The sequence below is a fragment of the Dasypus novemcinctus genome, chromosome 5 (assembly GCF_030445035.2).
Source record: "Dasypus novemcinctus isolate mDasNov1 chromosome 5, mDasNov1.1.hap2, whole genome shotgun sequence".
Classification (NCBI taxonomy): Eukaryota; Metazoa; Chordata; class Mammalia; order Cingulata; family Dasypodidae; genus Dasypus; species Dasypus novemcinctus.
In genome coordinates, this window is record NC_080677.1 from 149,783,729 (window position 1) to 149,795,935 (window position 12,207).

Consider the following 12,207-nt stretch of genomic DNA (forward strand, 5'->3'; position numbering starts at 1 on the left):
TTGTCCATGTGCCAGCTGGGCCCTGAGCCTCAGCAGAGTTGCAATACCTTCTCTCCGATTCGTTGGACTTACCCAGGTCAGTTAACAGGGAGGTGAGTAGTCTACACTAGGGAACCAAGAGAGTCTACAACTGCAAGCAGGAGAATCCCATCCATCAGCCATGTGGGATCTAAGCCCCCTCTCGATTTAGAAGTGGAGTGGACATTGCCATCCCAGGGTCCTCAGGATGGAGGAATAAAATATGGATTAGAGTGGACTTACTGGTATTCTACTATAGAACAATTGTGACTCTAGCAATGGAAGAAATTGTATCATCAATGTGGAAAGAGTGGCCACGGGAATTGCTGAGGGCAGGGAGAGGGAAGAAGAGGTGTGATATGGGGGCATCTTCAGGATTTGGAGTTGTCCTGAATGATATTGCAGGACATTATATATCCTGCCATAACCCACTGAATGGCCTGAGGAGAGTGTAAACTACAATGTAAACTATAATCCATGCAGTGTAACAGTGCTCCAAAATGTATTGATCAAATTCAATGAATGTGCCACACTGATAAAAGACGTTGTTGATAGGGGAAGAATGGGGGCATGGGCAGTGGGATATATAGGAACCTCTTATATTTTTTTAATGTAACATTTCGTGTGATCTATGTATCTTTAAAAAAAAGACAATAAAAAATAAATTTAAAAGATATCACACACGCTTGATGGAAAAATCAAACTGAACATTTGTTTAGGAAATAAAATGCAAAAAATCAGTGTCTTAGTGTCCCTTAAAGAAAAGAAAGCAATTAGCTATCAAGTCATAAAAATACATGGTGGAAATTTATATGCATATTGCTATGTGAAAGAAGCCAGTCTGAAAAGGCTCCATCCAATATGATTCCATTTATTTGACATTCTGGAAAAGGCAAAATTATAGCACCAGGTAAAAGATCAGGAGTTGCCAAGAGAGAAGGGAAAGCAGTGAAGAGTTGAATAGGTGAAACAGCAGAGTTTTAGGGTAATGAAACTATTCTGCATATTATTGTTGTGGAGGATACATGACATTTTGCATTTATCAAAATCCATAGAACTTTACAAAACTAAGAGTGAACCAGAATGCATGGGAAGTAGAAAATAGCTTAGGTAGTTGCAGTATCCCAGAATAGAATGTAGACTAGGACAAAAAAAAAAAATGAACTGTATTACAAATACATGAAGCACCCTCACTCAAGGAGATAGAAAGTAAAGCATTGATCTCAGTAACTTTGGAAATGAATGCAGTCTATCAGATTGAAGGCAAAAGAAATTGCCCATAATTACTGTATTATAGTTAACAAAATGTTTTACATGTATGCTGGATTTAAATTAAATAAATGAAAGACAGATGACAGGAGCCAAAGGTTAAGCAAGGGAAGAAGACTATAATGCAAGTGGTAATGGACTTGGCTTGAAGACATCCAGTATGAACATGTTTAGCTTAATACGGATACAGATGGTTACATATAGAAATATATATAGATATGTGTATATACATGGGTTAGTATATGCACATGTATTTCCTTACTCAGTCAGCTGAGAAAGCCTAGGAGCAACAATACCCCGCATTGCACCCAGAACTTGGTTTTCTAATACCATTCTCCAAAAAAAAAGGAACCAGAAATCCTTGAAGAAATAGCTGGTTCCAAGACTGGTGCAAAAAAAATGTAATGTTTCAGAAATTAAGGAAGGACTCAAAACACATGCACACATATATACACACACACACAAAATGATGGCAGTATATCACATACACACACACACACAAACAAAATAGACAAACATAGGAGCCAATTAAAAGAGCTCCCAATGACCAAACTTGAAGCTGGAACCATTCGAGCAACAAAATAAAGTGGTATTGGATTATAAGCCAAAGTAAAAAGCAATCATGTGGCTCTTACTGATAAAAATGATTGAATAAACAAATAAATGGGGGATAAGAAGCAAATCTCATATATAGGAAAATTCCAAATGGCTTACTTAGCTACTGCACCTTCAAGGAAGTGGAGGATAATTCCCCATACTTCAAGTGTGGGCTTGGCATAGGGACTTCCCTGCAGTTTATAGTAAAGAAAGCTGACAAACACTACCTCAAGTTAGGTGATCATGGTTAAAGACAGTGATAAGACATTTTGATAGTTTATATCCTTGATATGATAAAAGAAAATGGTGCTTCACCTCTGTACTCTTCCTCCAAAAAAACCCATAACACCAGTCATTCATAAATAAAGCATCAGACAAATCCCACCTGTAGGATAGTCTATCAAAATAACCAACGAGCACTCTGCAAAACTGTCAAGGTCATGAAAAACATGGAAAGCTTAAAAAACTGTCACAGCCAAGAGGACCTAAGGAAATGTGATGTCTAAATATAATGTGGTATCCTGGATGAGATCATGGAACAGAAAAAGGATATTAGGTAAAAACAGGAAGTCTGAATAAACTATGGACTTCAGTTAATAATAGTGTACCAATATTGGCTCATTAATTTTAAAAAGTATACCATACTAATATAAAATGTTAATAATAGGGAAAGTGGGGTACATGCTACCTGGGAATTCTGCACACTTTCCAATTTTTCTGTAAACCTTAAACTGTTCTAAAAAATGCTTAATAAAAAAAGATAAATGCAACTTCTAGTTATTTGTTACCTTTAATTTTTATCTCAGGCACTCCACTACAGTTAGGAAAGACTATTAATCAAAATTCTAATTTGAAATTTGTTTTTAAAATAGTTATTTTCTAAATAAGTTTATATTATTCATTTTAAGGAGTCAATCATACTAAGTTATACCTCATTTTCCTAATTTCTCTTCCAAGATAATTTTTTGAATCATTTCAAATAAAATTCTGAAAATGTCTCATATTTCCTTTCTCAGCAGTTACTCCATCTCCTATAAAATGAAGACTGGCCATATACAATGAGGGATTTTAATGGTCCTCAGTGACAATGTACTTCCCAAGCTATGATGCTTTTCAATATTACATTTCACAAAGTTAAATACCAAAATAAAACAAAATCAAATCAATCAGATGTTTAAGCAAAACTTTAAATTTACTAAGTTAATCTTTGACATCAAGCAATACCAGACCTAAAATAAGCAAGTGGATAATCACAGATTTTGCTACAGTTCACCCTCTAAAGACATTCTGCCTTTCTTCTCCTCTCCACGTCTCACCATGTCTTAATTTCTGAAACTCTTAGGCATAAACCGCTTGACAAAAACCTCGATTCAGCCATTCTGTGCCTTCCTTTCTTGCCTCTTTTTCCCCTTCTCACAAGCCCTTCTTAAATCTGAAAAGACACAGCAATATCATCCTTCAAATTTAACAGTCCTACCTTATCTCTGATATACTGATATAAGGAAAGACCACCAATATCCAAGCACTGGTGCAAGTTTTAATAACAGAGAAGTATGTATTGTACATAATGAGTATACTATAATGTACCTACAAGTTTGCCCTCTTAAACTCTATACATTGAAGATGTTTACCAATCTCATCTCAGACTCAGTTAAATGCCATGGAAGGACCTGAGCCATATCTTTAGGTACACTGCGGCTCCTCAAATAACCTACCATATAGTATGGTATTGTATACTATTGAAGGTTGATAATTACCAGGTTGCAGTTTTCAAGGCTACCACAGGGAACAAGGCATTCAGTGGTGCCAAGGGTTGGGAAAGTAGGCCTTCAAAATAAAGCAATACCCTTGCTCTTGGTTAATCAATGTTTAACCACAACGACATGAAGGTGAGGTAATTATTTCAGATCTGAAAAATACTTCTGAATAACTGTGCTAGATAATTGAGAAAAATTTGGCATTTGTGAAATGATATAGCTGGACAACCAAACTTGCCGTAAGGACTCATAAAAGAATTGCTTCTTTAAGGATTTTCCTTTTCAGGAATGATTATGTTTTTCTTTTTTAACCTAATTTCCCCATCTCCTCCAACCTCTGCTTCCTGCTTGGACATCCTCGAACCAAGACATTCAAGTCCACACCTGTTGCTAAGTAACAATTCCATTTGAGATTTTTAAAAAATACATTTTTAATATTCATGGTTTGTCTTTGGATTTTCACTGTCTTTGAATCATTCTCCGATGGCAATGGTATATTACAAGAAATGGTTTATTCACAAGATTCTGAACAAGGCAGCCCATGAAAGGAGTTATAATGCAGAATAAAACAGCTACAGCACCAGAAACCCAAACCTCTGAGGTATGGCTAGACTATAGCTTTAATCTCACACCTTGAGAAGCCTCATCAATGGGTAAGAACCCCAGTATGACAGCTCATTCATGTTCCCTCTATCAGTAGCCTTGTACATGGCAGGAACTGTGCTTCAGGAAGACAGGGCAACTTCTCCTCAAACCGACACATTCGAAAAATCAAAATGGTACACAGGGAGCACTCCCCCAAACCATACTCACATCCTTGTTCAGAGATTGCATTTTTTAAAACTGTGATTAAGGGGCATCTTAACCACCTGTCTTCTACTTCTTCGCTGTCCATCATGGAGAGTCATTCTGACTCAAGAAAGGGAACATTTCCATTTTTATAAGGAGAAAGGGCACTACAAATATATTTTGCCTAAAGAAAAATATTAATGAGATAAATAAACCCAAATTTTGGAAAAGTGACAGCCAAAATATGTTCATCACTGTCAGTCTAAGTCAGTCAGGCAGCGTTCCCAAGTTAAGAACAGCTTGAGGCTGTTGCTAAATTGGGATTATAAAAAATGTCTTCATACTCAAAGTCCGTATTTCTAAGGAAGGAGCAGGATGAGTTTCCCCAAGTCTATTTAAAATGAAGACTGAGAATTACCTGGGGGAAAACCTCCCCATTGGTGGTTTCTTTTAGTTACAATCAACCCCCAACCCCATCCTTACCCTTTCCCCTTCAGTAGAAGTAATTACCCCCACTCTCTAGGCAGATGCACCATAGTTACCAACAGAGCTCTAGAGCGAGAGTGCTGGGGTTTGAATCCCAGATCCCCCATATGGCTCTTAAGTCAGTCACTTAACTTCCCTGATCCTCAATGTCATCATCTATAAAATGGAGATGCAAAAGACCCCAGGCCTTTCCTAAGAGTGAAAAAAATAATAAGCGTAAAAGTCTTAGGTGAATGCTCAGAAAAATAATTATTAGCTAGTGTTAATAGGAATGCCCATGGCATTTTCCCTAAGTTTCTCTTATGGCACATCCTACTTACAACACTGGCTTTTAATTGTTGGGTACCTTCCTTGCCACCTCAATAAATTGTGAGATTTGTGTCAAAAGATTCTTTAAATTCATCCAGCACAGTGCCTTAAACAAAGAGGGGGTTCTTTGTTATACAAATGAATGATTCTCTTTTGGTAAGTAGAGTGAAAATTCTTCACAGTAAAATATTTTACAAATCTCTAAAACTATTGGCATTCTGTTTAATACAGACGACACTCCTTCAATCCAATTATCCATCACCTGGAATCCCTACTCTCCATCCAAATGCATCAATATTTGATTTTAAAATGATTGTAATTTAAAATTATCAGCAAACATGAAACACTTCTGCTTTACATTACCAACATTGGGAATGATCATTCTGACTTGCCCAGAATGATGGGACTATAGAGCCAGGTGCCTCAGGATGAAATGCCACAAGAAGATGGCAGACAATGTTGGAAGATGCAAATTATTCTGAAGGTGACTCTCACTGAACTAAACTTTAGTGCTACAGTCAGTTCCACTGCTAGGACAGCCTTGTCAAGAATGACAAAGACTTTGTGATACCTACAGTTCTCTAGAAAACCTCCCATTGTTTTTACAAAATAAAAAATTAATAACACACTAATTAACATTTACATCTGAATTTGATAACATTTTTGTTTTACCACTTGGAATATAATATGTCCTTGTTCTATACACACTACCAAATATCTACACACATTAAACACAGTACATTTTCTTGCTTAAATGAACCAACCAAGGATGGTGATGGGATCGGATATATTTTCTCCTCAGTAATTGAACAAGTGTATTCCCTGATGATAAGAAAAGCTCAGGCCAGAAAAATGTCTGCCATCAGTTCAATGCTATGTGGAATCTTTTCCCAGGAGGCATCAAAACTGTTAAGTGGAATTCCACATAACTCAGGAAACAGAACTCACAATCTTTACCCATATTATAAATAATTTTATCTATGGGGGATAAGATTTTGCTTTTAATTTAGAACGAATTAAGCAGTGTAACACAGCCTAGCCTGCCCTTGGGGAAATAAAATTTGGTGACAATTGCCAATTAGATGGGATTTTTAAAAATTATTATAACCTTTATACCACAGTTACATAAATTTTTGTGAAAATTTTTACTAATTTATTCTAAAACCTCAATGTAAGTCTTTGTATCTACAGTTCCTGGCTACTATGACAAATAGCACTCAGTGGATTGGCTTAAACAGTGGAATGTACTGGCTCACATTTGGAGGCGAGAAGGCTGGCCTCCTCACAGGTCTACAGGCCTCCCGTGCCAGCTCGCCACAATCCTTGGGGTTCATAGGCTTGAATCCTGGCTCAAGTTACATGGTGTGTTTGAATCTTTTGTGGGTCCCATAAAAGCCTTTTCTTAAAGTGAACCCATTTCTGCGCCTGTAAACCCATTGTAGATAGGATCTTCTGATTAGATGGATTCAGTTAAAGACCTTTGACTGGATTGTGGGGCCCGGGGTGGGTCTTTTGTTCCTTTTGTATTTTTACTATCAGCAATTTTTAAGGCAATTTAGATTACATAAATGTTACATCAAAAACATAGGGGGATTCCCATATACCCCACCTGCTTCCCCTCTCACACTTTTCCCCATTAACAACATCTTTCATTAGTGTGGTTCATTTGTTAAAATTGATGAACATGTGTTGAAGCATTGCCACCAGCCATGCTCTATAGTTTACATTATGGTTTGCACTTAGTGCCACACAATGTTATACATTTTGACCAAATGTATCCATTTGGTCAAATCCATTGCAATGCCAAGAAGAAAAATTCCAATGTCTCAAAAATGCCCCGTGTACGTTATACCTATTCTTCCCTCTCCCTCCCTTCAGACTGATGACCACTGCCTCTATATCAATGTTACAAGTGCTTCCATTACTCAAATAAAATAAGTCTACTTTAGTCCATAGTTGCATATCCTCCTTATGTTTATTTATTCCTCAGTTTTGAGAATGTGGGGGTGGTGTTGCCCACTCTGCTTCCAATTGAGAGGGGGCTTAGATCTTATATTAGTCAGTAAAAAGGGTGCTGATGCCAAGTACTGGAAATCTGTTGGAGTTTATAAAGAATATTTATTTGGGGTAAAAGTTTACAGTTGCAAGGCCCTAAAGAGTCCAACTCAAGGAATAATAAGAGGTACTTCCTCACACAAAGTTTGTTGCCACATTTTGAAGCAAGATGGTGGGCAATGTCTGTGAGGATTCAGCCTTCCTCTCTCTCTCTTACAGCTCCATAGGCTCAGATTCTCCCAATCTCAGCTGTAAACTGGAGGGCTTGTTTTTTTCTGGGCTCAGCTGCTCTGGTCTCTTCACAACATCAGCTGTAAACTACCAGCCAAATGGCTCATCTCTCTTCCCTGGGCTGCAGGATCCTCTTCCAGGTCTATGGAGCTACCTTCCTCTATTTTTCTTCTTCTATCTCCTTGTTTGGGTGTTCGTTTGGGTGTTCGTTTATATAGCCCACAGGGGGGTAAGGACTTAACCTGAGTTATGCCCTACTAATGTGGTTAAATCAAAACCCTAATCGCAACAATATTTAATCAGACACCTCAGCTGAATCTAGTACAATCAAAGGGGCTCATATCCAGAGGAACAGACCAGTTTACAAATACAATCTATATCTTTTTTTGTAATTCATAAATAATATCAAACTGCCACAGATCTCATAGGGCAGATGGAAGGAACTGTCTTGCTTGCAGTTGTAGATACATTCTGATTTTTGGGATGGGGGTTGTCCATCATCATCCTTCTGTCAGTTGTCCTGGGAAAGTCTGATGAACTGAAGAGTAGGTGTTGACTGCAACTCTGCTGAGATTCAGGACTATTTAACCAGTATGTGAACAGCCAGAAGATTTAAGTCTCTGGGCACATATTTAGTGGGTATAATGGTAATTATAGGTCCAAATAAAAGGGGCATAAGAACCATGTATAGGAAAAGTATAAATGAATCAACTCTGATATAAGGGGGGGATAGGTTGTCATATATTCCAAGGTAAGGCCCCATGACAGGGTGCTGAATTCCTGAGCTGTCTGCCCTGCTTATAGTTTCTGGATGTATCTAGAGCCCTCAGGAACCCTATTATTTGAGGCATGGGTTACTGTGGCAGTCAATGAGATCTTGCTGAGACTTGCATAAGTGCAACCTCTGGAATGACCTCCCTCCTCAATTTGAAATCTCTTAGCCATAAAAAATCATTCGTATTTAATATTTCCCCCTTTTGGTCAAGGTCATTTTTCAAAAGCATTGCTATTAGGTACTTGGTAATAATCCCTCTGTGCCAGGGAGGTTCATCTCTGGGAGTCATTTCTCACACCAACTGAGAAGGTGGTAAGTTTAAATGCTGAGTTTGGCTTAGAGAGAGACCACATTTGAGCAACAAGGAGGCTTTCAGGAGATAACTCTTAGTCAATATATAATACCAGGTTAAATTTCAATTTCACAAGAACAAGCTTCATAAGTACAAGCATCAGTATCAAGGGCCTGGTGTTTTGGTCTGTCTGCTTTCTCTAGGCACTGCCCATGTACTTTAGGGATTCTTCCCACTCTATTAGAGAATGTAGCAGGACTCCCCAGGATGGGGATTCAATATTCGTTCAGTTATTATGTGGGCCTCCAGTCACTAAGACAATACCCCATGAGCATTTGAACACTTTCATATTCCATAGAGGCATGCCCAGATGCATCCCTCCCCACACATCCCTCCACCCCTGACACCCTGCACCAGTGAACCTCTCCTGCCACAGTTGTGACCCTTCTGCAATCCAAAACTTCCCCCAAAATAAAACCAAAATAAATAAACAAATGAAAATTTAAAAATTAAAAATAATTTTAAAACTAAAAATATATATTTTTAAAAACTTGCATTGTGTCATGCATCACATAAGATATGTTATCTTTTATGTAGAGTAGCAATTTCTTCTTTATATTCCCCAGTCTTATTTTTCTTTTCACTTCATTTTCAAAGAAGCTTAGGCTATAGAAATTTCACATTTTCCCTTATTAATAACATCTTACATGAGTATGTGCATTTGCTACAATTAATGAACAAATACTGAAGCATTGCTACTAACCATGGTCAATGGTTTACATTATGATTTACATTTTGCACTGTATATTTTTATAGGTTCTGACAAAATGTATAATGGCTATATCCATCATTGCAAGATCATACAGAAAAATTCCAATGCCCTAAAAATGCCCTATGTTCAATCTATTCTTCCTTACCTCTCCCTTGAGAACCTATGGTAACCACTAAGTTTCAACTTTTGAAGAATAAGAGTCATAGTTACATGCATTAATATTGAAAACTTGAAATACTGGTTTGTTTTCTTTTGTTAGGCATTGCTCCTCTGAGGATATAGATTCTTGTTCTCGAGAGATTCTTGCCCCTCTATCTGAGAACATAGCAGGACTCCCCAAGATGGGAGTTTAAGCTTTCTTGTTTATTTTGTGAGTCTCCACCCACTGTGATAACACCCTATGACAAGATGAACACTTCCATATTCCATAGAAGTGTGTCCCAGGTGTGCTCTTTCCCACATATTCCCACACCCCTGTCACCCAGCACCAGTAACCCTCCCCTGCCATATATGACAAAAGAACATTCCCACCATCATAGTTTTAACCACAGACATATACATCCCCAGAGTTAACCTCTTCCTTTCTCCAGCCCTTCCCCCAGTTCCATGGATAATCCAGCCCAACACCCCCACCCTGCTCACCCTCACATTCTAGCACCGTCTACCCTACTCATATCCCTGCATTGCTATCACCCCCATCCACTGTCCAACCACTCCCTTCCACCTTATCATAGGTTTTGCCTATATTGGGCATCTGTTCACCACACTCTATTCCCTTTCTTTCTCCTGATAAACTATCTTCCACACTCTAGCTCTGTGAATCTGCTCAATTTGCTTAGGTCATATCAGTGAAGTCACATAATATTTGTCTTTTAGTGACTGGCTTTCCTCACTGAACATAAGGTTTTCAAGATTCATCCATGTTGTCCCTTGTGTCAGTTCTTCATTCCTTCTAACAGCTAGGTAATATTCCATTATATGTGTATACCACAATTTGCTTATCCGTTCATCCTTTGATAGACACTTGGGTTGCTTCCAACTTTGGGCGATAGTGAATAATGCCACTATGAACATTGGTGTGCCTACATCTGTTCATGTCCCTGCTTTCAATTCTTCTGGGTATATATCCAGCAGTAGGATTACTGGATCATGTAGCAGTTCTATAATTAGCTTCCTGAGGAACCACTAAACTGTCCTCCAAAATGACAGCACGATTCTACATTCCCACCAGGAGTGGATGAGGGTTCCCTTTCCTCCACATCCTTTCCAACACTTGTAGTTTTCCATTTTTTTAAATAGCTCTAATAAATGCCAGTCTAATAGGTATAAGATGATATATCATTCTAATTTTGATTTGCATTTCCCTAGTAGCTAGTGATGTTGAGCATCTTTTCATGTACTTTATAGCCATTTGTATTTCCTTTTCAGAAAGACGTTTATTCAAATCTTTTGACCATTTTTTAAATGGGTTATTTGTCTTTTTATTTTTGAGATATAGGATTTCTTTATATATGCTGATAATTGGGCCCTTATGGATAAATGGTTACTAAATACTTTCTCCCACTGGGTAGGCTGCCTTTTCACTTTCTTGACAAACTCCTTTGAAACACAAAAGAGATTTTAATTTTGAGGAGATCCCATTTATCTATTTTTCCTTTCATTTCTTGTGCTTTGGGTGTAAAGTTTATGAAACCATTTCCTACTATAAGATCTCATAGATGCTTACCTACATTACCTTCTAGGAGCTTTATGAACCTGGCTATTATATTTAGATCTTAGCTCCATCTTGAATCAATTTTTATATAGGGCATGAGATGTTGATCCTCTTTCATTCTTTGGATATCCAGTTCTCCTACCACCATCAAAGAGACCGTTCTGCCTCTATTGAGTGGGTTTGGTGGCCTTGTCAAATATCAGTTGACTGTATATAGGAAGGTCTATATCAGAACTATCAGTTTGGTTCCATTGATCAGTATGTCCTTGTGTCAGTACCATGCAGTTTTGACCACTGTAGCTTTGCAGAATGCTTTAAAGTCAGGTAGCAGGAAGCAGACATGGCTCAACTGACAGAGCATCTGCCTACCATATGGGAGGGTCCAGGATTCAATACCCAGAGTCTCCTGACCTGTGTGGTGAGCTGGCCCACATGCACAGCTGCCACATGCAAGGAGTGCCATGCCACTCAAGGGTGCCTCCACGTGGGGGTGCCCCACACACAAGGACTGCGCCCTGCAAGGAGAGCCACCCCACATGAAAAAAAGCTCAGCCCACCCAGGAGTAGCATCACACACACACAGAGCTGATGGAACAAGATGGCCTAACAAAAAAGAGATGCAGTTTCCTGGTGCCACCGAGGGTGCAAGCGTATACAGAAGGACACACAGCGAGTAGACACAGAGAGCAGACAAGGGGGACGGGGGGAGAAATAAATAAAACAAATCTTTAAACATAAATAAATAAAGTCAGGTAGCATGATTCCTCCAATTTTGTTTTTCCTTTTCATTTTGTTTTTGGCGATTTGGTGTCCCTTGCCCTTCCAGATAAATTTCATAATTGGCTTTTTCAATTCAGTAAAAAATGCTGTTGTAATTTTTATTGGGATTGCATTAAATCTGTAAATCAATTTGGGTAGGATAGATATCTTAATGATGTTTAGTCTTCCAATCCATGAACATATTATTCTTCCATTTATTTAGGTTATCTTTGATTTCCTTTAACAATGTTGTGTGCTTTTTGTGTGTAAGTCCTTTATTAAGTTTATCCCTAGATATTTGATTGTTTTAGTTGGTATTGTAAACGGAATTTCTTTCTTGATTTCTTCCTTAGATTGCTCATTATTGGTGTACAGAAATGCTAC